Here is a 25272-nt window from a genome sequence, read left to right as displayed (position 1 = left end):
ACTGATATCCACTCAAACTATGAGCCTTTTTGATTTTTAGTTAATATTTGTTTTCCAAGTAAACTGGAATTCACCACCTGAAAACAAGATGGATGCAGATTCAATAGCAACTGTCCAAAAGGATTCGGATACACATGAAGAGATAACAACATTTGTAGAATATACAGATAAAACATTTGGGGGTAGGATTAATTGACTAGTTCCTTCAAAGTACAGGCACAGTGGACTGAATGGCCTCCATCTGTGCTTCAACATTCTCAATCAAAGGTACTCATTGACTGATGCAGTTGTTTGTTTATTCATGGGATGTGGGCATCACTGGCTAGCCCAACATTTATTGCCAATCCCTATCTACCTTGGACATCCTGAGGATGTGAACGGTGCTACTAAATGAAAGTTCCTTTCTAGGCCAATCCAAACACGTTCTGATCTCTTAAGCGTTCTCTGCACAACGTGAAATAAAAGGAAGTGCTGGGTTGACTGTGTGGAGCTTGACACAAATCATTTTATTTCATCCGACTGTTTGCAACCTGAAATGGTTGTCAGAGAAGGCTGACAAACTCATACATCCAGTGGCTTAGTAAGAGACCTAAAATAGACTTCAAGAGTAGAGAGTTTATTGCAGACTTTCGGACATTTATTCCCTATGCAATGAATTGAAATCCTGGGGTTATTGAATGTCAGCATCTTCAATCTGTATAATTTACAATTGTAGCCTTTAGAATTAAGGGTAATTCTACCCTGAAATCCTAGGTAATCTTCCTATACCTGATTAAATTGAGTTATGACTTAGATATTTTCTTGCCTGTGACTCAGGTGAAGTAGAATTTGTGTTAAACAGTGGGTTTATGTTCCTGCTGTTTTTAAAAAATTGGATTTCTAAGACTCTCAAATGTAACAGAATTGACCTTGACTTCAGCATAATCAGAGTGCAGTGCTTAAAACCTTGAAATCTTTTGTCACTTGAGTTCTACTTTCATTGAGCCTGACGTTCTGGGACAGATTTGTGCCTTGAGTAGTTTAGCAGCTTCACTGTCGATTTTGATATGTTAAACATCTGGATATTTTGTGATTTGACCTGCTCTGGTCTCAAGCATGATTGAATTTTAGATAGTAAATCAGTGCTTCAAACTGGCTCCTAAACTAGTCTGTGCCCTTTGACTAGTGTCCATTCTACTCTATAGACTCAGGCTGGTTTTATATCCAACCTGACTAACTTAATAAAACAGAGAACTGCAGAGGTTGGAGATTTGTGAGAAAAATAGTTATTACTGGAGAAATTCAGCCGCAGGTTTGATAGCATCTAGGGAGAAAACAGTTGACATTTTGACTCCAATAACTCTTCTTCAGAACTAACGAGGCGTCACCAGACTTGAAACATTAATTCTGTTCTCTACCCCCCCCCCCCCCCCCCCCAAGATCTGTTGAGATTTGCCAATAATTTTTGACTGACTTGAGTTATGATCCAATGCTGGACTGCCACTGTCACCCTTTCAGCAATAACCGATTACATTTGTAAGACACCTTTTTATGCAAGAAATTATCCAAATTTGACAGCAAGCCACAGAAGTGGATATTGGAACATGTGGCTGGAAGCTTAATCACAAATGGAGGTCTTAAGCATCTTTAAGATGCAGGGAAATCTAAAGTGTGGGGAGGCCTAAGTGGCTGCAGATGTGGCCACAAATGATGGGAGAAGGAAGTAAAGAATAGTCAAGAGGCCAAAAATTGAAGAAAGGTAGACATCTTCAGCTCTTAATCAATTGGAGCACAGGAAGACTTAGGCCATGCGTTGCAACAACAAACTTTATCCCTGCAACCAATAACAGAATATTTGCCTCCTGGTAAACCTGGTTGCCAGGAAACCTCTGAACTCATAGCTGTCATGTCAACAATTATGGTCTAATAATCAATCATTTGTCAGGGATTGATTAACTTCATGGCTTATTTATTTAAACCAGTCGAACGCATTATAGATAGTAAGAACTGCAGATGCTGGAGAATCTGAGATAACAAGGTGTAGAGCTGGATGATCACAGCAGGCCAAGCAGCATCAGAGGAGCAGGAAGGCTGACATTTCAGGCCTGGACCCTTTCTGAGGAAGGGCCTAGGCCTGAAACATCAGCCCTCCTGCTCTTCTGATGCTGCTTGGCCTTCTGTGATCATCCAGCTCTACACCTTGGTATCTCAAACACATTATGGTTTACGAAGCAAGCATTACATCGAACTGGCTGATGACTGTATGTTCAACTTGCAGACCCACATCAGACTAACTGTTAGGTACAGTTGCAACATTGTACATACTCAACATATGGAGTCCTCTGAAAATTAACTTTCTTCAAGGCAAGGTACATACACAATGGTTGTGTTTGCCTCAGTGGGGATTTTACGAATTGGTGCTATGTCAAGGAGGGATACCATTCCTCAGCTTTAAACATGTTAGACATTGAAATTAATTTGGATCCATTTTCATTGTGACCAGCAATTGACTGAAACGTGAGGCCTGATGGTCAATAAAGTAACATGCTCTAATATTGAGCCCTGCTATTTGTTTGAGTGGTGCCAAAGATTGATTTTCATTATAACACTCTCAGTACCCTGATTTACCTGCCTTTAGACAGAGATTGATAGAAAGGACGGATCAAGTTTCTGTTTTATTTCTGAACAAGAATTATTATTTATCACAATTAGTTAGACTATAGCTACAAACAAACCAATAAAACATTGGCATGTAACATTCTAAAATGTTAATCCCTTTATAAACTCCCACTTTTATACACATGCCCTATATTGTGGAGGGGTAGTAAGAACTGTAGATGCTGGAGAGCCTGAGATGACAAGATATAGAACTGGATGAGCACAGCAGGCCAAGCAGCATCAGAGGAGCAGGAAATCTGATGTTTTGGGCCTAGACCCTTCTTCAGAAACTGCGGCTGAAAAATGGCATTTAGCAGCAATTATAAATACTGTTACCCATTCTGTTGACTACTTCTAAAGAAAACACTAACCACCTTATCACTGCCCTATTCATCCCTTAAGAGTCATTGTGAGATAAAATCATCTTAAAAATATAAGAAATCTCAGTAGTGTTGGGACCAAATGAGGAAGTGCAATATCACCTCTAGCTTTATCACCCCCACCCTGGGTGGTTACATTTTTGGCAATTCAGCTATCACAATCCAATTAAAATATTGTACTAGTCAAAGTTAAGGAGTTCTGACAAAATATTGGTTAAAATTAATAGAACTGAGTTAATACAAGATTGACCTAGTAGACTCAAGATTATTTCAAGATCTCTGAGGTTTACTGGCTGGTTCACATTGACCGTCATGATGGCATTTCAAGAAGACTATCACCATCTAGAGTAATAAGCAATAACTGCGGAATCTAGCCAATGGTACTCACATCCCATGAACAACCAAATTAGTAAATCTTCTACAGATGATGGGCAATTAATATTAAGATTAGAGAATTTTCAATGTGAAGTCTTAATATATTTGAAACATACCAACTTTTAGAGGGGTTGACAGAGCCAAAGCTGAGAGATTATTTTCCTTTAACTCAGGAGCACTGTTGGGTTGCAGACTGAGAGGAGGAGAAGTGTCTTCACTCATAGGGTTGTGAATCTTTGGAATTCACTGGCTCAAAGAACTGTGAAGCCTTGGTCCATTTGAATATTCTAGACTGAGATGATTGGATTTTTGGGCACAAAAGGTTTGAGGTTAAGTTGAGACATTGGAGTTGGGTCAAGAGTTGCCATGATCATATTGAAGAGTCAAACAGGCTTGAGGAGGTATTGGATTTTGTCACTGTTTCATTTCTGTAGAATCCTCCTCCAGGGTTTGATTTACCTGACCATGCATTGACTGTTTGTTTGTTTAAAACTGTTGACGGTTAAATAAAAGATTGCAAGGGTTTGCAAAACTACTTCATGCATTAAACTTAAACCTTAATTGTTGTTTAGCTGATATTGATCTGAGTGAGACATTTGCAAAACTATGCAAGCTTCATCAAAAAAATCTATATCCAGTAGAAGTCGAGTATAGAATGTATGTTTCTCACATCTCATCCATCAAAGCTTCCAAGTTCTTCAAATAATTGGGGTGAAATCTTTTGGCTTGCTGTCATATGTGATGTTCCTTATATCCCCATCTGTGTGTTGAAAATGTCAGAACAAGTTGAAAAGGTTGTTATTCAACATAAGAAGAAATCTTTTTGGTTTTATTAATGGAAAAACCATTGGACAGAATCTTAGGAGGAAGGGTTCTGAGGAAGGGTCACTGGACCCGAAACGTTAACTCTGTTTTCTCCTCCACAAATGCTGCCAGACCTGCTGAGCTTTTCCAGCAACTTTGTTTTTGTTTGGACAACATCTTTTATGTCTTCTCTCATGGTGAGTTTGGTGCTTGAGGTGAATGTAATCAAGCGGATGGGACACCACCACCTTCAGTGAGTTGGTGGTGGGAAGGCCTATGGATGACATTCCCACTCATCTGCCAGTTGAGTCCCCTAACTATGAATTAATGGTTTCTTAAGGGCCTCACCCCATTGCTGTTAGTATTAGTCCTGCTGAGGAACGGGAATTTGCCATAAAGGAAGCACAGCAATAGAAGTCAGAGCCTAATTGAGGGATATGAAATCAGGTAGGGTTGGGGGCCCACTAAGAGCCAACCAACTGCTCTTGTTTAAGACCCGTCTCCCTACCTTGCCATGTTCCCTGTGACAACCCCTTCCACTCATTAGCTGTGCCTGGGTCCCTTCACAGCCTGAGGTCTGAAGTGACATTGTACATACAGCTGCTGCTATCTCCCTATTCGTACTGCTGAGAAAGAGGGGTAGTTATTGTAAATATTTTGTTTGTTAGGCCTTAGTTGGTGTATTGTGTCCAGTTCTGACTTCAGATAATGTGCAAGTGCTGTGGAGAAGATGCAGACAATAAGAGCAAAAAGTATTTTTTATTTAGTGAGTTAGGATCTGGAGTGCACTGCCACAAAAGGCCAAGGAAACAGACTTAATAGTAACTTGCAAAGCAAATTGAAAAACATTGAAGGGGGAAAAAAATTGCTTGCAATGGATGTTTGTTCAATAGTGCTTTCAGCAGCACGAGCCAGTACGATTAGAATAGTCCGTATGAACACTTCCTTTTCCATTACCTGGTGGATGAGAAAATGAAGGGTGGCATATATAAAGGCCAGAGCATGCCCCTGAATCATTGCAATAATGAAGAGTACCAAAGCAACTAGAAACCTGTTCTTCTAGCAGACCCAAATGGGATTGAATTTAATATCAGTCAATAACAGTAGAAATGTTATAATGAAGAGATGTCCTTTAACAATGTTCACAAGGTTTGAGTGGGAGCAAAAATTTGAACCAAAGGGGAACAAGCTTGTTCAGAGGCGTCAGTATTGCCTTTCTAGTCTGGAACATTGTTCAGACTGGTTCTTTTGCAAGCGTCTTATGAAAGTAATTTGTGTACTCAATTCAATTTTTAATATGCATGCATCATGTCATTAGTTTGGTCTAATTGGATGTTTCACACAGGTAGGCACTTCAGGGGGATAAAGAAACAGGTTACACTTCTGCAAGTAGTATACAGTCTGCTGAGGTTTAATGTTCAGGGAAAATAGAAGGAAATTTCCCTCTGGATGTGCTGTAGGACCACGCTCTGAGGCGCCAAGTGTTTTGTTTGTCAGAAATGACATCTGTCTTTTTGAGCCCACAAAGTTAGCCTTTGTATGACAAAGTCAGGTGCTGAAGAAGGGTCACTGGACCTGAAACATTAACTCTGATTTCTGTCCACGGATGCTGCCAGACCTGCTGAGATTTTCCAGCAATTTCTGTTTTTGTTTCAGTCTTTTTGGTAGAATTGGAGCCGATGATTACACGAACAATTCTGTGAAATTGTTCACTGCTGGACTTAGGGCCATAGAACCAAGCAGCACAACAGTAGGTTGCTCATTGTGTACTGTACCTGCACTTTGAAACAGCCATGTAAATATTTTCAAGTCCCTCCACATACTCTATAGCCCTGAGAATTTCTTTTTGCGATTGTCTTACCATAACCAGAAGTTTCTCATTAATGATTTCTTAAAACACTTTTGGGTAATTTGTCATTTAACTCAAGCTTAGTACATTTGTTTTTGTTTTTCTCAAATAAAAATGAGTTCTTAGATCAAAGTTACGTAGTTAATGAACTACTCTGCATGAATTTTAATTGCTTCATTAAACTTTCCTAGCCTGGTGACTTATTTTCCAACAGCACTTAGCTTTTACAAGCAGGAGGGATGTTCTATGCAGTTTCACATCATTTATTAACATAAGGAATATCAGTATAATTATCTCTTAAAGTTTGTTCTTTAATAATTTGATAATTTTTTTCACTTATACATTCTTTCAGGAAGTGTATGACACTGCAGTTTCTTTTGCCATAAAAAGAGCAATGAATCATCAAATTATATGTTGATCTTTTCCTTGGCTCCTCTCTTGCCTTCACATTTGAGTGTTTTTATCATTATTCCAGCTCTCTTGATGCTCATCTGACTTCTTGCTGTGCTTTCCCAAGCCATTTCCTGAATTTCTTGCCATCCTTACTTGCACCAAATCCCATTCACCTTCTGAGGTAAATCCAGGTGTAAATGAATCAAGTTCATTGAACATTTTAATATAAAGAGAGTCACGTAACCAGAGAACATTACAGCTGCTTTTGACTTGTTTGACATCTTCCTTCATATTTCTGTTCCAACACCACTAATTTCTGTAACGCTACTCTGGAAAACTCTCTCCCCAAGTCACTGATAAATACAATCACCACTTGCCAACTGCCTAACCTATGCATCTCCATTTATCAAGATACGTGTCAAACAGCTAAACCAATCCAACACCTCCACCAATGATTACTTTGTCCTGAGTAAATCTTTCCCCTGTACCATACTCCCTTTCTGTTAACCCATACCTGGAAGCACTGTTGCAACTATGTGTCAAATCTCAACCAGCAGCTGATTAGGAATTAAATTCATTAATGTTTGAATTTCCATGCCTGTGTGATCACATTCTTAGTGCGTGAAAAATCTGTGAATTAATGAAAGAGAAAGAACTTGTAGCTATGCGATAGCTTTCATGACCTCAAGACATCCTAAGAACTTTACTGTCATTGAGGTACTTTTTGAAGTGTGTTCACTCTTTTATTTTACAAATTGCATTTGTTTCTGAGTTCCTAATTTCTTTGTAATTCAGCATAAGCTTATAATAAATTCTCCCAGTCTTTGACAGGAATCAAATATTAAGAGCATACTTTTGCCACTTCTGCAATATGTTGACAAGATGTGAACTTGTGCAAAGATAATGTGATCAACTGATAAAATTCAACAACCTGCTTAAAAACCCAAAACCTGAATCTTTAATTCTAATCCACCGTCAACTCTATTTTTAACTGAATATCCATTAACCGAATTCACTTACTAGGGAATACACTCTTTTATAATGAAATTACCATCCATTTTCAGTGACTGTGCATTTGTACCTTGTATGACATGCACAATGTGATAATTGATTTGTACTTGTCAGAATTGAATGGATCTATTTTCTTACGCTTAAGAAAAGAATGATTGCTTGGGGAAAAAAAACACAGGAAAGATTTCAAAGTGCCTTTTGATATCAGATTTTCAAGCCTCTGTTTGTGTCAGAATAGAGGCACAGATGACCAATTTGAAAATGACTGAAGGATCTAGATATTGGTATTCCAAATAATCAAAACGAGCCCAGGTGCAGAAACAAGCCTGGCCATCTCTTCGCTGATAAATCAGCCCACACAGTGAAACTTATTTTGAATACTTGGGTGTAGCCCCAAGATACACAAATGGTTTTGCTCAGCAGGGGTCTGTTTTGACAACCTGAAGTGTGGTATACATTCTGACAGATCAACATTTTATCAGACTATAATTTGTTATTCTTGCTTTAATTTTGTTTTTGCCACTGTGTGTATGTCTATTTGGACACAATTAAGAGAGCCTAAGTAAGAGGTCAGGAGGCTCATTCTAACCTGCACCCATGTCCCTGGAGTGAAAAACTGATTTGAATGTGGCCATTTAAATGAAGTTAGCGCTGATAAACATTCCACAACTTGAGCTATTTGCCTCAGTAGCACAAATTTGGCCTACTGATCTCTGTAATTTCAAATGACTGTGTTTAGATATCAGATTCAATTCACTTGGAGTTTAGAAGATTGGGAGGGAGGGTGCAACACAACTAATTTATTAACAAGGGAAATAAATTAGACTGTAGCTGTTTCATTTGGTGCCAAATTCTGAACAAAAGAAGTATAATCTTAATAGATTTTAGAAGATTAAACTTTCACGATTAAAATCAGGTCCTTTTTTCACCAAGGGTACAGGAAATAGGGAATTGAACGTTACTGATCAAGCAGTAATTGCCAAACCTTAATTGCCCTGGAGGTAATGAAATGATATTGTTTGTTAGTAAATTAATTTTAGACTACCAGTAATTAACATCTGCATGGGGTTTTCATGCCAACAACAAACATTTGCTTTTATGTTCTGCCATTAACATTGTAAAACATTCCCAAGTATTCCAGAAGGTGTATCAAACCAAATAAAACTTTGAGCCGCAACAGGTGATATTAGGACAGATGACCAAATGTTCAGTAAAATATTCTTATTTTTAAGAGACTTCTGATACAAAGAGAGAGAGGTTGAGAGATAAGAAGATCCAAGGAGGGAAATTCCAGAGCTTAGGAGCCAAGTAGCTGAAGACATGGTGACTAATGTTGGAGTGAATGTTGGGATATTTACAAGATGCGAATTTGAGGAATACAGAGATCTCAGAACTGGAGAATTTTATGTACATTAACCATTACAGTGAGGATAAAACTAGAGTTTTGAGAAGACACAAATGTTTGAGTTTATTTCCATTTGAGCAGGAAAAAAAATCTAAAAATGAAGGTTTTAAAAACTATTGAACAACTTTGATAGCAATAGAGGAAAATTACTTCCTATGTTTGGGACATCAGTGATTGGACATTGGATTCCCCTAACAGAGTGTCAATACAGACACAATGGGCCAGTGGTTCCTTTCTGTGTTGTGAATGTCTATGGTTCGTAAAGAATAGTGATTTTATGATCCTCACGGAACTGAATGGAATGCAGTGAAAATAACAATTTAGTTGGCAATACACAGAACCAATTCTCAAAGTAGAGAGGTGAAGAACTAATCCAAGTTTATATTCTTAGCTTTCTGTCTAAATTTATTACAAATCAGTTTGTCACACACTGGTTAGTATAGTGATATTAGTCCATTAGTGGACTTTTTTTTTACCTCTGACCATTTGTGGAAGGTGGACGTTGCTGCCTGCCCCTAATTGCCCTTGAGAAGATGATGGTGAGCTACTTTCTTGAACCGCTGCAGTCCTCCTGCTGTGGGTTAGCTCACAATGCTGTTAGGGAGGGAATTCCAGGATTTTGACCCAGCAACAGTGAAAGAACGGCAATATATTCCCAAATCAGGTTGATGAGTGACTTGGATGGGAATTTGGAGGTGGTGGTGTTCCCGTAAGTTGATGCCCTTGTCCTTCTAGATGAAAGTGGTCGTTGTTTTGGAAGGTACTGTCTGAGGATCTTTGGTGAATTTTTGCAGTGTATCCTGTAGATAGTACACACTGCTGCTGCTGAGTGTTGGTGGTGGAGGGAGTGGATACTTGTGGATGTAGTACCAATCAGGCAGATTGCCTGGATGGTGTCAAGCTTCTTGAGTATGCTGGGCCTGAACACATCCAGGCAAGTGGGGATTATTCCATCATGCTTCTGACAGGTGCCTTGTAGATGGTGGATAGTCTTTTAGGAGTCAGGAGATGAGTTACATGCTGCAGTATTCCTAGCTGCTGGCCTGTTCTTGTAGCCACTGTGTTAATGTGGTGAGTCCAGTTGAGTTTCTTGTCAATGGTAACCCCCCAGGATGTGGATACTGGGGGAATTCAGTGATGGTGACACCATTGAATGTCAAGGCATGGTAGTTAGATTGTCTGTCTCTTATTGGTGATGGTTATAGCCTGGCATTTGAGTGGCACGAATGTCTCTTGCCACTTGTCAGCCCAGTGCTGGATATCGTCCAGATCTTGTTGCATAATTAAAGTGATGTACATAATTTTCAGTTCAAAAGAATTATTAGGAAATGAATTCATCATTCTTGGAACATGTCTTGAGTTCATTTCCTGTCTGCACCTAGAGTAATCCAGCATTCTTTGTTTATGATTGGCCTTATCTCAGCAGTGTTTACCACTTCATCTTTCGTGTAGTGTACTTGGAAGTGGGAGAGAGTAAGTTCAGTAAGGATTGCTTAATTCCTTTGTCGTCAAGATGTCCCAAAATATTTTACCATCATTGAAATACTTGTTGTCATTGTTGTAATGTTGCAAATATAGAAACACATTTGCACACAGCTTCCACAAATGTCAATGCACCAGTTGCTTGGTATATCGTTTTTACTGGTGCTCATGAAGGATCTAACATCTATCAGGACTTATCAGCATGCGGGATCTTTAGTATCAACCTGCAAGGGAAGACGGATTGTGGTTTAATGTCTCCAACAGTACAATCCTCCCTCAAATACTGCATTAGTGTGTGTATGTTAGCCTACATTATACTCTCATGTTCTTGCTGTGAGGCCGAAGCCACAACCTTTTTGGTTTGGAATACCAGGCTTCTGGGAATTCCCATGCTTGTCTTTGCTTTGGTTGCCCCAGGATCATCTTGTTGTCCCAATCATGGTACTCTGCAATGAAAGCCATCAACAAACACGTAGAACTCAACCCCATAAACACTTCACTGTGAAGGAAAACTGGAAGTGAGGTAATCCGGCTCAACAGACTCCAGAGTTCAAGTACCTGGCTGGAAAACACAACGGCACTTCAGCGGAGGCTGCACTGATGATGTTACCCAGCAGAATAATGAAATGTCTGTGGAACAACAAATCAGCTCAGTGAGCCAACCAACCTCAACATTCACAACCTGAGCTACAACTCTACTCTAAAACCTTAGATATCCTGAGCTTTTGAAAGGGTCTACAAAAGGGCAAAACAAATCAAATAACTTTGATGTGCAATTATTGTTGTCCTTTGCACCATTATGGTGACCATTCTGACCATGGGAAAAATTGCACAGTTCAATTAGATGAATTGCACTTTCATCTTCGCTTCAGCAAATGCAGAGTGTGTTGGGTTATCAGAGATAGAGAAAAGCTATTAATTTGCTTTTGGACCATTTTGGAGAATCCATGAATCTAGTGCTAGAAGTATTAACTTCGACCACAATCGGCATCCAGGCCAGGGGAATTGGAATGTTGAGGATTTGTCTGTAATAATTATTAACTTGTGCATTGTTTATCCACTGTTATTGAACAATGACAAGTCTATTCACTTCGTGCAGTGTGGAAAGATTGACCTGTTTTTAAAAAGTTCATTTTTATTGTTAAATGTTTGATTAAATATGCTGAAAAATGATAAATTATTTCAAAAAGTGATGCCTGCCCATTTCATAATAATTTGTCGGCTTGTGTTAGCCATCAGAAAAGTCTTTTGTGCTTTGTTATCATTTAGGATACCCATTGATCTATGTGAGACATTCCATTGCTTGCCATCTTATGGAGGTTTAAACACATTGAAGAAACAGCAACTAGCTGGACATGACTTTAAATTTAATAAAATGGCAAAAGGTGCTTCAAAGGAACAATTGTCAACAACATTTGAACAATGACCCATTTCAGGAGATAATCCTTAGGTGACCAAAAATATAGTCAGGGAGGTAAGTTTTAAAAAGTATCTTTAAAGAAGGCAAGGGAGCGAGAATGTTTATAGGATCCAAGGCAGCTGACTTCAAGATCATCAATGGTAGAGTAATGAAAAGTAAGTTGTAAAATACAGCTTAATACATGTATTAAAATCAAGGACAGTGGAAGTGCTTTTAAACTTACAATTGTAAACAAGTGCTTAGATTGAGACTTGAAACCATGACCTTCTGACCGAAAATCAAGAGAAGAAACAACTAAGTGAAGCTGACATTCACAAAGTGGAATCACACTGCTGGGTTGAAATCTCTTTGTTCAATGTTAGTAGCAAATGGTTTATGATGTCTGGAGTAAATTCCTCTATCAGTTATTTCAAAGAAGGTATTGGCCCATTCTGGCTCATGACCCAGTTGGAATATCAGAAGGATTTCCTTTGAAGACTTTGTCATATTAATTTGAAATTTCCTACTGCATCATTTTCAAACCCAGAACTTGACTCTGCATTTTTAAATAAACTGTTTGGAAATAAGCTTGCTGAGAGAGCATTATCATTACTAAATAGCTCTGTCTTCTATCAGTGGAGCAATCCACAGTAGAGAAGCTAAATAGCATTCCTGTCAATTTATTGGACGTTTCAAATAACTATTTCCAGAATTTTCTGGTTTTAACATGTCTTGCCGTATCTGAAGAGAGAGGGAGAGAAATAGAGTTTGGATATTTTCTAATCGGTCATTTTGGAACTATTATTAGGCTCCTCTGGATTATGTGGGACTTGAACTTGAGCATCCTGATCCAGGGACACTACTACTGAACATCATGCCCCTTTATCAAATTTCACCATCTGGTGGGGTTTTTGCCCACCATCAAAACACTTCAAGTGCTTTTCATCTGTTGTTCACCATTACTAAAATCGTTCATGTTTCCAATTATTCAAATTACGTGTAATGTTTGGCAAGAGCAATCCGTATAATGATTGTAATGGGGTCAGCCACCTGGACACCATAGAATATGTTCCCTGATTGGGGCTGTTAACCTAGTCTAGTCAGGGAGCCCTGGCTGACAGATAAAGAATGAGTGCAGAGACACAGACATGCTGGTACCTGATTGGAATGAATGTCAAGGACTGGTCATGTGTAAATAAAGGGTAACTTAATGGTGGGATGCTGGCCTTATGGAGTTATTTCTTCAGGAACAGAGTTTAATAGATGAATAGAATGCAGGTGATGAGTGCCTCACCTTACATCTGGAGAGCCAATGAGGACCTGCACTGTTACCTTTCAGGAAGACCTTTTGTATCAAGTGGCAATCAAGTACTTAAGATACTACAGTGGGCCTACCTGAGGATTTACAGACCATGGTAGTAAAATTCCTGCCCACTGAGTGCTGTTAGCCTTTTAGAGTCCTCCATTCATCATTGCTTAGCAGAGCCCCTGGAGTGGTGGCTACTACCAGTCTGACAGCATCAGTGGAGAAAGAAACAGTCAATATTCTGATTCTAATACGACTCTTCTTTAATCCTGAAGAAAAGTCATTGGACTCCGAATTGCTAAGACTACTTTTGTCTAGCCTCAAACACTGCCGGACTTGAGTTTTTCAAGCAAAATCTGCTTTTATCCAAGTTAAGAATATTCTTGCAAACTTCAATAGGTTTATTAGTGACTGTTTGTTTGTTTTTATATCTATGCTCCCCAGTACTAGACACATTCCATGAGGGGAAGCGTCTTTTCTACTTGTCTGTACCAAATTTTTGATTTTAAAGATGACCGGGTTCACCCCTCATCTTTCTCCTTTTTTTTGGGAGGGAGAAGAACCCCAGCCTTTCCCAATAGGTATGCTTCTCATTTTGTAACTCCTCCAGCACATCTATTTCCTATTGAGCACAATTGCATTGATTTCCTGCTGGTTAGTTACAGGCAATAATTGCTCAATATTTCAAGTGGACAGAAATATTTGGCAAAAGCTACACTTCATTCTGCCCAATCTATAGGGGCCTACTTTCCACTGAAATGTCCCATCCTGTCTAACTTCCTTAAAATTCATTCTCAAGATGTGCCTATCACTGGCAAAGCCAACATACAGTGGCAGTGGAGGTGATAGCCTAGTGGTATTGTCGCTGGACTGTCAATCCACAGACCCAGGCAACATTCTGGGGACCCAGGTTTGAATCCTGCCATGGCAGTTAGTAGAATTTAAATTCAATAAATATCTGGAATTAAGTCTAACGATGACTGTGAATCCATGGTGGATTGTTAGGAAAACCCATCTGGTTCACTAATGCCCTTTGAGGAAGGACATTTGACTGCATGTAACTCCAGACCCACAGCAATGTGGTTGACTCTGAATTGCCCTCTGGGTAATTAAGGATGGGCAATAAATGCTGCCTAGCTAGTGATGCCCTCATCCCCTGAATGAATTTTTAAAAATTCCTATTTGCCCTTAAGCTGGTGGTATTGAGCCACCGTCTTAGGCGTTTGATAAGGTTCCCCACAGTAGGCTATTGTACAAAATGCGGAGCAATGGGATTGTGGGAGATATAGCAGTTTGGATCGGAAATTGGCTCACTGAAAGAAGACAGACGGTGGTAGTTGATGGGAAATGTTCATCCTGGAGACCAGTTACTAGTGGTGTACCGCAAGGGTCGGTGTTGGGTCCACTGCTGTTTGTCATTTTTATAAATGACCTGGATGAGGGCGTAGAAGGATGGGTTAGTAAATTTGCAGATGACACTAAGGTCGGTGGAGTTGTGGATAGTGACAAAGGATGCTGTAGGTTACAGAGAGACATAGATAAGCTGTAGAGCTGGGCTGAGAGGTGGCAAATGGAGTTTAATGCAGATGAGTGTGAGGTGATGCACTTTGGTAGGAGTAACCGGAAGGCAAAGTACAGGGCTAATGGTAAGATCCTTAGCAGTGTAGATGAGCAGAGAGATCTCGGTGTCCGTGTACACAGATCCTTGAAAGTTGCCACACTGGTTGACAGGGCTGTTTAAGAAGGCATACAGTGTTTTAGCTTTTATTAATAGACGGATTGCGTTCCGGAACCAAGAGGTTATGGTGAAGCTGTACAAAACTCTGGTGCGGCCGCACTTGGAGTATTGTGTACAGTTCTGGTCACCGCATTATAAGAATGATGTGGAAGCTTTGGAAAGGATGCAGAGGAGATTTACTAGGATGTTGCCTGGTATGGACGGAAGGTCTTACGAGGAAAGGCTGAGGGACTTGAGGCTGTTTTCATTAGAGAGAAGAAGGTTGAGAGGTGACTTAATTGAAACATATAAAATAATCAGAGGGTTAGATAGGGTGGATAGGGACAGCCTTTTTCCTAGGATGGTGATGGCGAGCATGAGGGGGCATAGCTTTAAATTGAGGGGTGAAAGCTATAGGACAGATGTCAGAGGTAGTTTCTTTCCTCAGAGAGTAGTAAGGGAATGGAATGCTTTGCCTACAACGGTAGTAGATTCGCCAACTTTAGGTACATTTAAGTCGTCATTGGATAAGCATACGGACGTACATGGAATAGTGTAGGTGGGCTTGAGATCGCTATGACAGGTCGGCGCAACATCGAGGACTGAAGGGCCTGTACTCTGCTGTAATGTTCTATGTTCTATGTTCTATCTTGAGTTGCAGCGTTCATGTGGTGTAGATACACCCAAAGCGCCATCAGAAGGAAATTCATGGATTTTGTCCCAGTAACTATGAAGGAATGGTTTGGGCTGGTGTTTGTCTTGGAGGTGATGGTCTTTCCACGTGCCTGCTGCTCTTGTCCTTTTTGGCAGCGGTCATGGATTTGGGTACATGCTGGAATCATTGCTTGCATGGTTTCAAGACCTCTATTTCCATATCTGTACTTACAACACTTTAAAACACTATTGAATTTAAAAGCCCTTAAACAGGAATGTAGAGATAGGGTGTAGTTCTCAATAAGTAGATAGGTACATTCCTTATTATCACAACTTATGTCAACAACATTCTATGCAGGGTGAATGATTTATGAAATGGCATGCTTTACTCGGCCATGGAAAGTGCAGGAGCTTAAAATTGAATTGATCTAAATTGCGTTGTTTTTAGCAATCATGATTATGAATTACAACCTCTGAAACAGAAAAATAGACACAGGAAAATACAGCTCTGCAAAGTGAGAGACTCAGGCAGTCCCAATGTGCTTTTGTAGATTCTTCAACTTTAATGTCTTAACTATCCAAATGGATTATTGAGGTTTGCTGGAAATCAGGTAAGGTGAAGGCATTCACAGCTTTTGAGTTAGAGGGCCACAGAGGAAACTTGCAATTGGTTGAGGTTGATGGGTTTGATCAGGCTGCATTTAATGCTGAATTATCAGCGAAGGGGCAGGAAAGCACAATTCCGCCCCCCCCCCCCCCCCCCATTCCAAAGGTTTATGTTAGTAATATGGGCTATGTAAATGACTTCCCTCTGTTTCTTCCCAATAAAAATCTTGTTTGAAGATTCATTTCAGGCCAGTTATGTAGCTTAAACAATAACATTTATCTAATAAAGCATGGACAAAATAAATACTTGTAATCTGACAGAACTAAGAAAAAAAATTAAAATAAATAAGTGGACGCTTCACAGTTTTTGTGAGTTCTGCTTTGCAGGTTAGTGTTGTGATATATTCTTCACATAGGAACTACCGCTGTGAGTGCATGTTGGATGTAGAACTTCCAATTTTTAAAAAAGGCTAATGGTCCAAGACCACCCAGTCCAGAATCTAGCATATACAGTCTGGGCTGACACACCTATTGCAGTAATGAGGGAGTTTTGCACCATTAAATGTGCCATCTTTGAGGATGAGACATTTACAGGACACCTGTCTGCTCTACACTGCTGTTTCTTTTATTTTTGATATATTGTTTCTGAGTTGTGATATTTTATTCTGGAGCAGTAAAATATCCCAAGTGACTGTTTTCAAAGATAATCCAGGGGGTTCTCTCCAGTATCCTGAGCCAACAGCTTTCCTCAACTGATACCCAAAAGCAGATTTTATGGCCAATATCACATTGCTGTTTGTGGAACTTTGCCATGTACACAAAACAGCTGCCAAATTTCTATTTATCTATTTGCAGGATAAGGTTGTTGCTGGTAAAGCCATTTACTGACTATCCTTAACTGATCTTGTAAAGGTGATCAGGTCAACAAATTGGACAATTCAGGTGGTATAGTTAAAAAGCAATCATATTGCAATGGTTTTGGATAACATGTAGGCTAGACTGGATAACGAGGAACAGATTTGCTTCCCCTGAAGAACATTAAATAAGCCAGATAGGATTTTCGGATAAGCTGGTAACTCAGTGGTAACTATTAGTAAGGTTTAGTTGTTCTTTTTAAACTGAAGATTTATTTTCTAAATGAATTTAAATTCTCTAATGACCATGGGGTGATTTGAATCCATGTCTGTGGATTATTTGTTTAGGTTGATGGATTACTAGTTTAGATGATATAACCATTATGATATTGTGTGTATTGCTTTCCAATATCACAACAGTGACTATACTTCATTGACCGTGTTACATTCTCAGTGTAATAGACTAAAGGCTAAATGGCCTATTCCTGTTCATCTTTACCCCAACCATTCATTGTGATGGTGAGTTACATATTCTCACCCATCTGAGTAAAGAAGATTCTACTGAACTCTCAACTAGATTTATTAGTGAAACTTTTATATTTATGACCCTAGTTCCAATCTCACCCCCAAGTAGTAATAATTTATTCACGTCTACTCAATCAAACCTTATAATCTTGAAACCATTATCAAGTTGTCCCTTAGCTTTCCCTTTCCTACAGAAATGAGACCCAGTCCATTCATTTTCTCCTGATGATAACCTCTGAAATCTCGAATGTTTCAAATTTGATTGCTTTTGACCAATGCGGCAGGTTTTAATTGATCTTTTTTCCACAGTGAAATGCTTGTGCATTTCCTGTTTGCCTGGGTTTGGTGGTTGATCAAACTTATTGAGGTATTTTTGCAGTTCTCTACATCTGTCATGCTGTATTTGCACTTCACGCCCTTTATTTAAAGTCAAGGCTGGGTGGCATGACCTCTTCAACTGAACAGTATAGGCAAAAAGAAAGCCCACCGGAATAACCTGTGAGAGAGTAGCTACTTGCGTTATACGTATGCACTTGTGCAAAAACATAGTTCTCTCTTCATTCAGCAGGGAATGGCCTATTTAATGTTATCTGCCAGAATTTAACTGAGAAACAAACGTTGCCATTCTTCAGTGAGTCTGGTTGACAATATTTGGAGAGGATATTGGCCTGCCTGGTGTTGTCTGCAATTGAAGAACTGAATCACAGTAATGGGAAAGAGAAAAGCTGTTTATGGCTCAGTGGTTTAACTGAAAAAAACAAATGAGGTAAGCCCTCGATTATGTCAGATAGCGGTGGATAGCACTTGGAGAAAATTGGGTTCTGTAGTCTTAAGTCAGTCAAGCGACAAGTCAGCTCTTGTTTGAACTGCAGGTTGCCCATCATACTTGACAGCAGTAATGCAGTTAGTTAATAAGAAATCTTACTCATCTGTGAGCCACCAGATTGTGCACTCAGGAGTGCTGGGGTCTGAATAAGTTCTCTCCAGAAACATTTTCCATGTGAAGGACGCCTGTTGTATTTCACTGTGTGGGATCTTTCAGACATTGTCTGCTTTATTGCACAGCCTGTATCACATTGTTTATGCCTAAGTCTTGCATGTGCATGTGCATGTACTGGAGAAATACATGGATTATGTTTATTAATTACAGTAATGATTATTATTAGGTTCCACAATGTTTCAATATCCTTTTTAATGCTGTTCTTGTTATCAGTGCATCAGCCCCTAATGCTGACAGAATATCTGACCTCAAATTAAAGTAACATCCAATCATAACTCTTCCCCCAGCATGGGATTCTGTCTGGGTAAGAGACAAGGTGATGCCTTCAGCAGTACAAACAAGGCAAGGAAATACATAGTGAATGGGATGCACTGAGGATCAGAGGGGACCTTGGTGTCCATCAGTTGTTTCAGGTGGCAAACAGTCAGATAAAGGGTTTAAGAAGGCATATGACGTGCTTGCTATTATTAGCCAAAGAATAAAGTTTAAGAGCAGTGAGGTTGTACTGGAGCTACATCAAATTTGGTTAGGCCACAGCTAAGGTATTGTTTGCAGTTCCAGAATCTACATTTACAGGAGGGATGTGACAGCACTGGAGAGGATGCACTGGAGATTTACCAGGATGTTAACTGCACTGAAAAGTTTTAATGATGAAGACAAATATAATAGACTGATACTGTTTTCCTTGGAGAAGAGTAGACTGGGTAGTGGTGGGCTGTGGCAATGATTGTGATGTATAAAATTGTGAGGGGCATTGATAGGGTAGACAGGAAGGAACTCTTTCCTTTTGGTGAAGAGCACAATGACCAGAGTGCACAGGTTTCAGGTAAGGGCCAAAGGTTTAGAGATGTGAGGATTTTCTTTTCACCCAGAAGGTGTTGGTAATCTGGAAATCACTGCTTGTAAGGATGGTAGAGGGAGATACCCTCAAAATATTTAAGAAGTATTTAGATATAGACTTGGCCAAGGCATTCAAGGTTATGGACCAAGCTCGGGAGAATAGGATTACAATAGTTTGGTGGTTGTTTTTGTCAGGCACAGACACAATGGTGCTGAAGGGTCCTTTTCTGTGATTTTTCAACCTACTCTGTACCGTTAAGATGAGGACTGTGTCAGCAAAGAGATCAGATCAAATTTGACAATAATATCAAAGTGCTGGAATTCCTTTCCTCCCCACAGCCCTCAATCCCTGCACATCCCCAGAGCAGACTGCGAGAAAACTATTCCCATGAGACGTTGGCTGATGTCTCTTATTACCAAATTTCTTCTACTGCTGCCAGCTCTCCTTCCACAGACAGAGCCAGCTAGCAAAGTTGACAAGTGTTACACAAGTCCATATTTGGGAGGTTTTATTTCAATGTGGTCAGACCTGGTGCAAGATTCAAGCCACTCATTATACCTTTGCCTACAGTCACTAATTCCCTTGATTTGAAATTACCACGTGTTTTCAAATCTATTCATGCTCCCACCTGTGCCTATCACTGTGATGGCCTTCAGACCTACGACCCTCCAAGATATCTGTGCTGTTCCAATTCTGGGTTTGTAAACACCTCTGATTTTTACCACTCCAATGTTGGCGGCTTGCTTTCATAGGCTTGACCCCTGAACTCTGTAATTTCCTCGCTGCCCCTCGACCTCTCTCTCCTTTTTAAAGATGCTCCTTGAAAATGCCATCAACACAACTCATAAATTTCTTCAGCGGTTCTGCTGAAGTTTTGCTTGTGAAGTGCCTTGGAGTATTTCACACTCAGTGTACCCAATAAATGCAAAGAAATGTTGCTGATAAGTGGCCTAGCCTTAACTGGCCCAGAGAGGTTAATAAAAGGATTGAAAAGTAAGAAGAATATTTTTTACGCAGTGTTGTTAGGATGCAAAAACAATACTGGCAACAAAATTCAGATGAGCTTTTAAAAGAAAATGGATAAATATTAAAACAAAAAGAAAAAGTATAAAGGAAAATAGAACAGATACAATGTGAACAGTACAAGTAGAAAGGGATGGAAGGCCTCCTGCATCGTTATGATAATCTGCAATGTGTTTGGATTATATTTCAGATCAAAATGATAGAGATAATTCAGGTTGTCAATCCCAGGGATATCCAGGTGTATTCAGTGGTCTTTAAATTTTTTGAGGTAGTAAGAGAGTCAGACACATATGGATAATCTGGGAAGGTGCAGAAAAGGTGGATGATCAGTGGATCTGATTGAATGATACACAGTTCCCTGAAGCCTGTTCTGTCTTCTGTTTTAAAATGAGTCTCGTTCTAATAATTAGGAGGGAAGCCAAAACTCAGGGAACATGGATTTAGAATAATTGATAGAAATATGGGTGAGGATTAATTATTGAAGGAGTTGTTTTCAGGCTAAATGTACCCAAGTACTGAATGATGTGGACCATGAGGAGAACATTGGGGAAATTGTGTGAAATAGCTACCGAGAAGCTTCTTGATGTCAAGAGCAAGGAATTGCATTTTCCGACCAAGTTTTGAATGGTGAGATGAGATTGTCACATAGTAAATGAAAATGAGCCCATTTTCATGTATTAATAAGAATCAGCATCTCATTATCACCTAATCTCACCACAATTATTTACAGTTTCTCATTCTCCCACCCATTGGATAGAATACAGCAATTCCCAATATGACCATCAGAGCGGTTACCTGGTGAAAGCAGCTCACCCCTCGCTCCTCTAGTCTTCCAACTTGGTCACCAGTAACTAAAATCCTTGAATACACTCCTTGCGCAATGACCCTATGTGACTCCTGTCCATAGAATTGGTACCTGACACGTATCAATCTCATTGCATCACCAAGGCATATCTCAAATCCACTTCCAGTACCAGTTCTTCATTTCAATGCTGCACTTTGGAGATTAGCAGTACTTGTTACTGAAATGCTACTGAAAAGACAGTTGCATTTGGGCCGGGTTAGACACTCTCCTCAGAATTGGGCCAGGATACTTCTCTGGGCTTTTTGCTTGCCATCTTAGCTCTCACTTACTTTGTGCCTGCATGGATGCTCACAGCATCCCTTCCGTGTCATGCTTTTTGTGCCTTGACCCGTCAGCCAGAGCTTTACAGTCTCATGGTTTAGCTGCCTTGCTGTTTAACTCAGACTCAAAGCCAGGCAGCTTCTCATGTTAGCCAGAAGCCACACATCAACGGGGTGCACGTTGCTGTACATCACCATACTACATCATACTACTCCTGGACCATGTGCCAGCGGTGTACGCTCGAAACACACTCTATGTGCTTCAATCAATGTCTATGTATCAGAGTCTAAGAGTATCTAACCTCAGTCAAGTTAAGGAAGATACCCTCCAGTCAGGTGGTCCAAGCACAGGAAATCAAGGACATTGTCTGATCTGAGCCCAGAAGCTTGGAGACGGTCAGTTGGCTGCTTGTACTGGTTAGGGTCAGGGGTTCCTTTCTTCTCCAGTCCAGAGAGTGGGTCATGTTAAGTCCTGTGTGCCCAATGCAACAACTCTGGAGAGTTGTAGGAAGCCAGCTGGAGAGCTGTGCAGATAGCACCCAGGGATCTGGTCAGTATCATCAAGGCTTTTCTTCCATGTAGTCAAGTGAGTGAGTCTCAATTAATCCTGGGGACAGGTGTGAGGAGTGGGGAAGTGGGCAGGACTATTTAATAGAAGTCAGGGTGATGTCACTGCTGTAGGAGGGAAGCTGGGAACCTCAAATCTGGTTGCCCTGTGTATTGGAGATAGGTCTTCTCCTTCAGCCTGTGTGGTATTTTTGTCTCTGTTTGCTTCCTGAGGTGCTCCAGAGGATGTTTTCAAGTCAACCATGCTGTTGGATGATTGAACTCACATATGGTGGATTCACTCAGGGCAAAATGCTAGGTTTCCAACAGCTTCTTGAAAAGTGAAATAATTGAAACATAAACCTACCTGTCAGCATAGCTACTTAAAAAATAAAGTTTTGTCCTGGCTGATGAATCTAGAACATGATGTCACACTCACTTGAATGAGGGGTCATCTACACAGGACTAAGATGAAGAGAAATTTCTTCACTTTTAGGATCGTGAATCTTTGGAACTCCCTTCCCAAAAGAGCTGAACGTCTCAGTCATCCAGTACACATAATTGAATTTTGGGCACGAAGGTAAGAGAATAAGAGGATATTATTAGAAGATGATGTGGAGGTAGAAGACCAGCCACAGTTTCATTGAATGGGAGAAGAATGTATTTGTTGGCCTAAATAGGAGTTAAACTACTCAAGGTATATTCTTATTCATGATACATCGTTACCTTTTACTACCAAATTTAGAAAACCTAAGCAACTGCACATGATAGGATTTGAATTTACATTTCCTGTAGATATGAGGCCAAGTCTCTGGGTGCAGTAATTACCACACATTTATTGGAAGTTGGGATTCTATATAAACTCTTTCAAACTCCAAAGAGTAGAAGATGCAGGTTGATATGTAGGGTTTGAGGATGTTGCCTTGAGAGCACTAACTAAGAATACAATGGAGTTTGAAGATGAAGTCTAGGAATTTGATACATTCTAAATGTTGGGAATAGGATGCAAGAACAATGATGGGTGAATGGAGTGTATGCCTTTGAGAACCATGTAGTATTATGTTAGATTTTTTTTCTCTAATCAGCCCGCTGAAAGATGTTATTACACATTTCCAGAGCAGGTGGGACTTGAATCTAAGCCCCTCTGTAGGGGTACGAAGTACCTTGGAGAATTCCAAGGACATTTCCATAACTAATTTTATTAATATGCAGATTGTTCAGATTTCCATTTAAATTCTGTACTTCTTGTGACTGTGATTTGCCTTAGAGCTTATTGCATTGGATTTCCACATGACAGATTTTAAAATGATAATAATACACTTTCTATACAGCTGAACTTACTATCAGAATTAACTTAGTGCCTGTCATGATCTCAGGATGTCCAAGAACACTTTACAGCAAATTATATACTGTTGATGTCTTGTCTTGTCACTGTTGTCATGTAGGAAATATGGCACTTAGTTTTTGCACAGGAAGCTCCAAAAACAACAGTAGATTAATGACCAGTATGTTTTACTGATTTTAATTGAGGGCTAAATATTGGTCTGAGGTTGTGAAAAATGCAATACGAGTACAGGAGTTTGTTTCAATGATGTTTCATATCATCATCATCATCATTTGGTGGAAGAATTAACAGCTACTTTTCAAGTGTAGTTTTTTCATTACGTAAGCAAATGGAAATTGTTTGGTGTCAACTGTATGAGCTTGTCATATACAATGGGTGGAATGTCTGGAAAATCTATTTCTTTGCTAATGAATAAGTAATGAATGTTGACCAGGATTCTGGGAGAACTCTTTTTGTACTTCTTTTGAAGGTTGTCTGGATCTCCGGAACTTAGTGAAAAAGGATTACAATTTTAACAGTCCATCTAAAAGATTGCATTACTGATAATGTTATACCTCTCATTACTGCAATCAAATATCAACCTAGATTAACAGCCTAAAAGTATTGAAGCCCATCAGCCTTCAAGAAAAGACTGTCTTCAATCCAATGTGCTGGCATTTACTATATGTCTGACTTTTTGAATCTTTAATCAGGCATCTTGCTGCTTCACATATCTAACCTGTTGGTTAGATGTCTAGTCCTTGGATTTAATGAATGCTGGGATTTTTAAAGTTGCTTTTACTCAGCTGTTTTGTGGGCTCATCACTCTTAGCACCAACTTTATGCATGGCCCATGAGATATTGTATCCACCTGAAGAGCCCAAGCAGACGAAAGCGCTTCAGCATTCATCATGTATGTCTTATAGGAAAGGACACTATGTTGAAAGAGAATAAAGTGTATTTCTATAACACCTTAGGATACCCCAAAACACTTGCAATGTAGAACATGTGGTAGCTAATTTGTGCACGGCAAATTGCAAAAACAGCAATGTAATGATGGCCAGATTTATTTTAGCGATGTGCATTGAGAGATAAATATTGACCAGGGCACTCGGGTGATCTATCATACTCTTCTTTGAAATAGTGTAGTTGGATCAATTGCAACCACCTGAGAAGGCAGGCAGGGCATCATTTTAACATCTCAGTAATATGACATCTCTGAAATTGCAGTATTCCCTCAGAACTGGGAAAGGGGCAGGATAATAGAATACAAGGAGTACCAAATATAGAGCAGATTTTCCTTTGTGGTTAACAGTTCTCTCCTCCCTGTCCCTGCACAGTTGGCAATGATCTCTTCCACGAATTGAACTTCAGGAACCTTCTGCTCCTCCCTGAACTTAAGTAAAATTTTGAGATTGTAGAGCAACCATTTAGCTTCCAAGTTGGAGGGGGCTTTAATTTACATTGGCCCATCTAATAAACCATTGGTTTGTGTTTTTTTTTGAGCAAGCAGATGTTCCAAATGCAATAAGCCAAACATCTGCTCCTGCTTTGCTTCCCAAGTGCCAGAACAAAATCCGATGCAACTGTAAAAAGATCCGCAGTGACATTCAATTTTAAATCATTAGGATGAATCTACTACCCTTTACTAAACTTGCTGTTTGAGAATACACGCACAGATTCAACAGTTGACCACAGCAGAAACTTTAAAGTATGGTTTTCATAATACAATCAAGTTGTTTTTATATCAACACAAATGACATTTGAATAAGTGAAGTGCCAGGGCCCTCTTTAATAAAGTTAAGTATTTCCACTGACTAAGAAAGTTTGTCCAGATTGTATGAACAGCGAAAGAATCTCTGATCCAGCCAGCCTGGTCCGTGAAGCTGAGAGAGTCCATGTTTGCATGCCTGTCCTCTCAAACCCCCAGAACCCTCATGTGATGTGCTGGGAGTGATATAAAAGTTGGATTTGAACAAAGACAATTTAGGTCAGAAACAAATTTGGAACTGTTAA

The 25272-nt window shown here is 39.7% G+C and overlaps 1 protein-coding gene across 1 annotated transcript in view; it reads left to right on the top strand.

The window, feature by feature from the left end:
* Positions 1 to 25272, top strand: part of spon1b (spondin 1b) — a 342911-nt gene that overhangs the window by 32184 nt on the left and 285455 nt on the right. The gene's annotated exons all lie outside the window — the stretch shown is intronic.

This window comes from Stegostoma tigrinum, chromosome 17 (assembly GCF_030684315.1).
Source record: "Stegostoma tigrinum isolate sSteTig4 chromosome 17, sSteTig4.hap1, whole genome shotgun sequence".
In the NCBI taxonomy this organism is placed as follows: Eukaryota; Metazoa; Chordata; class Chondrichthyes; order Orectolobiformes; family Stegostomatidae; genus Stegostoma; species Stegostoma tigrinum.
This window is presented reverse-complemented; position numbering and strand designations above follow the sequence as displayed.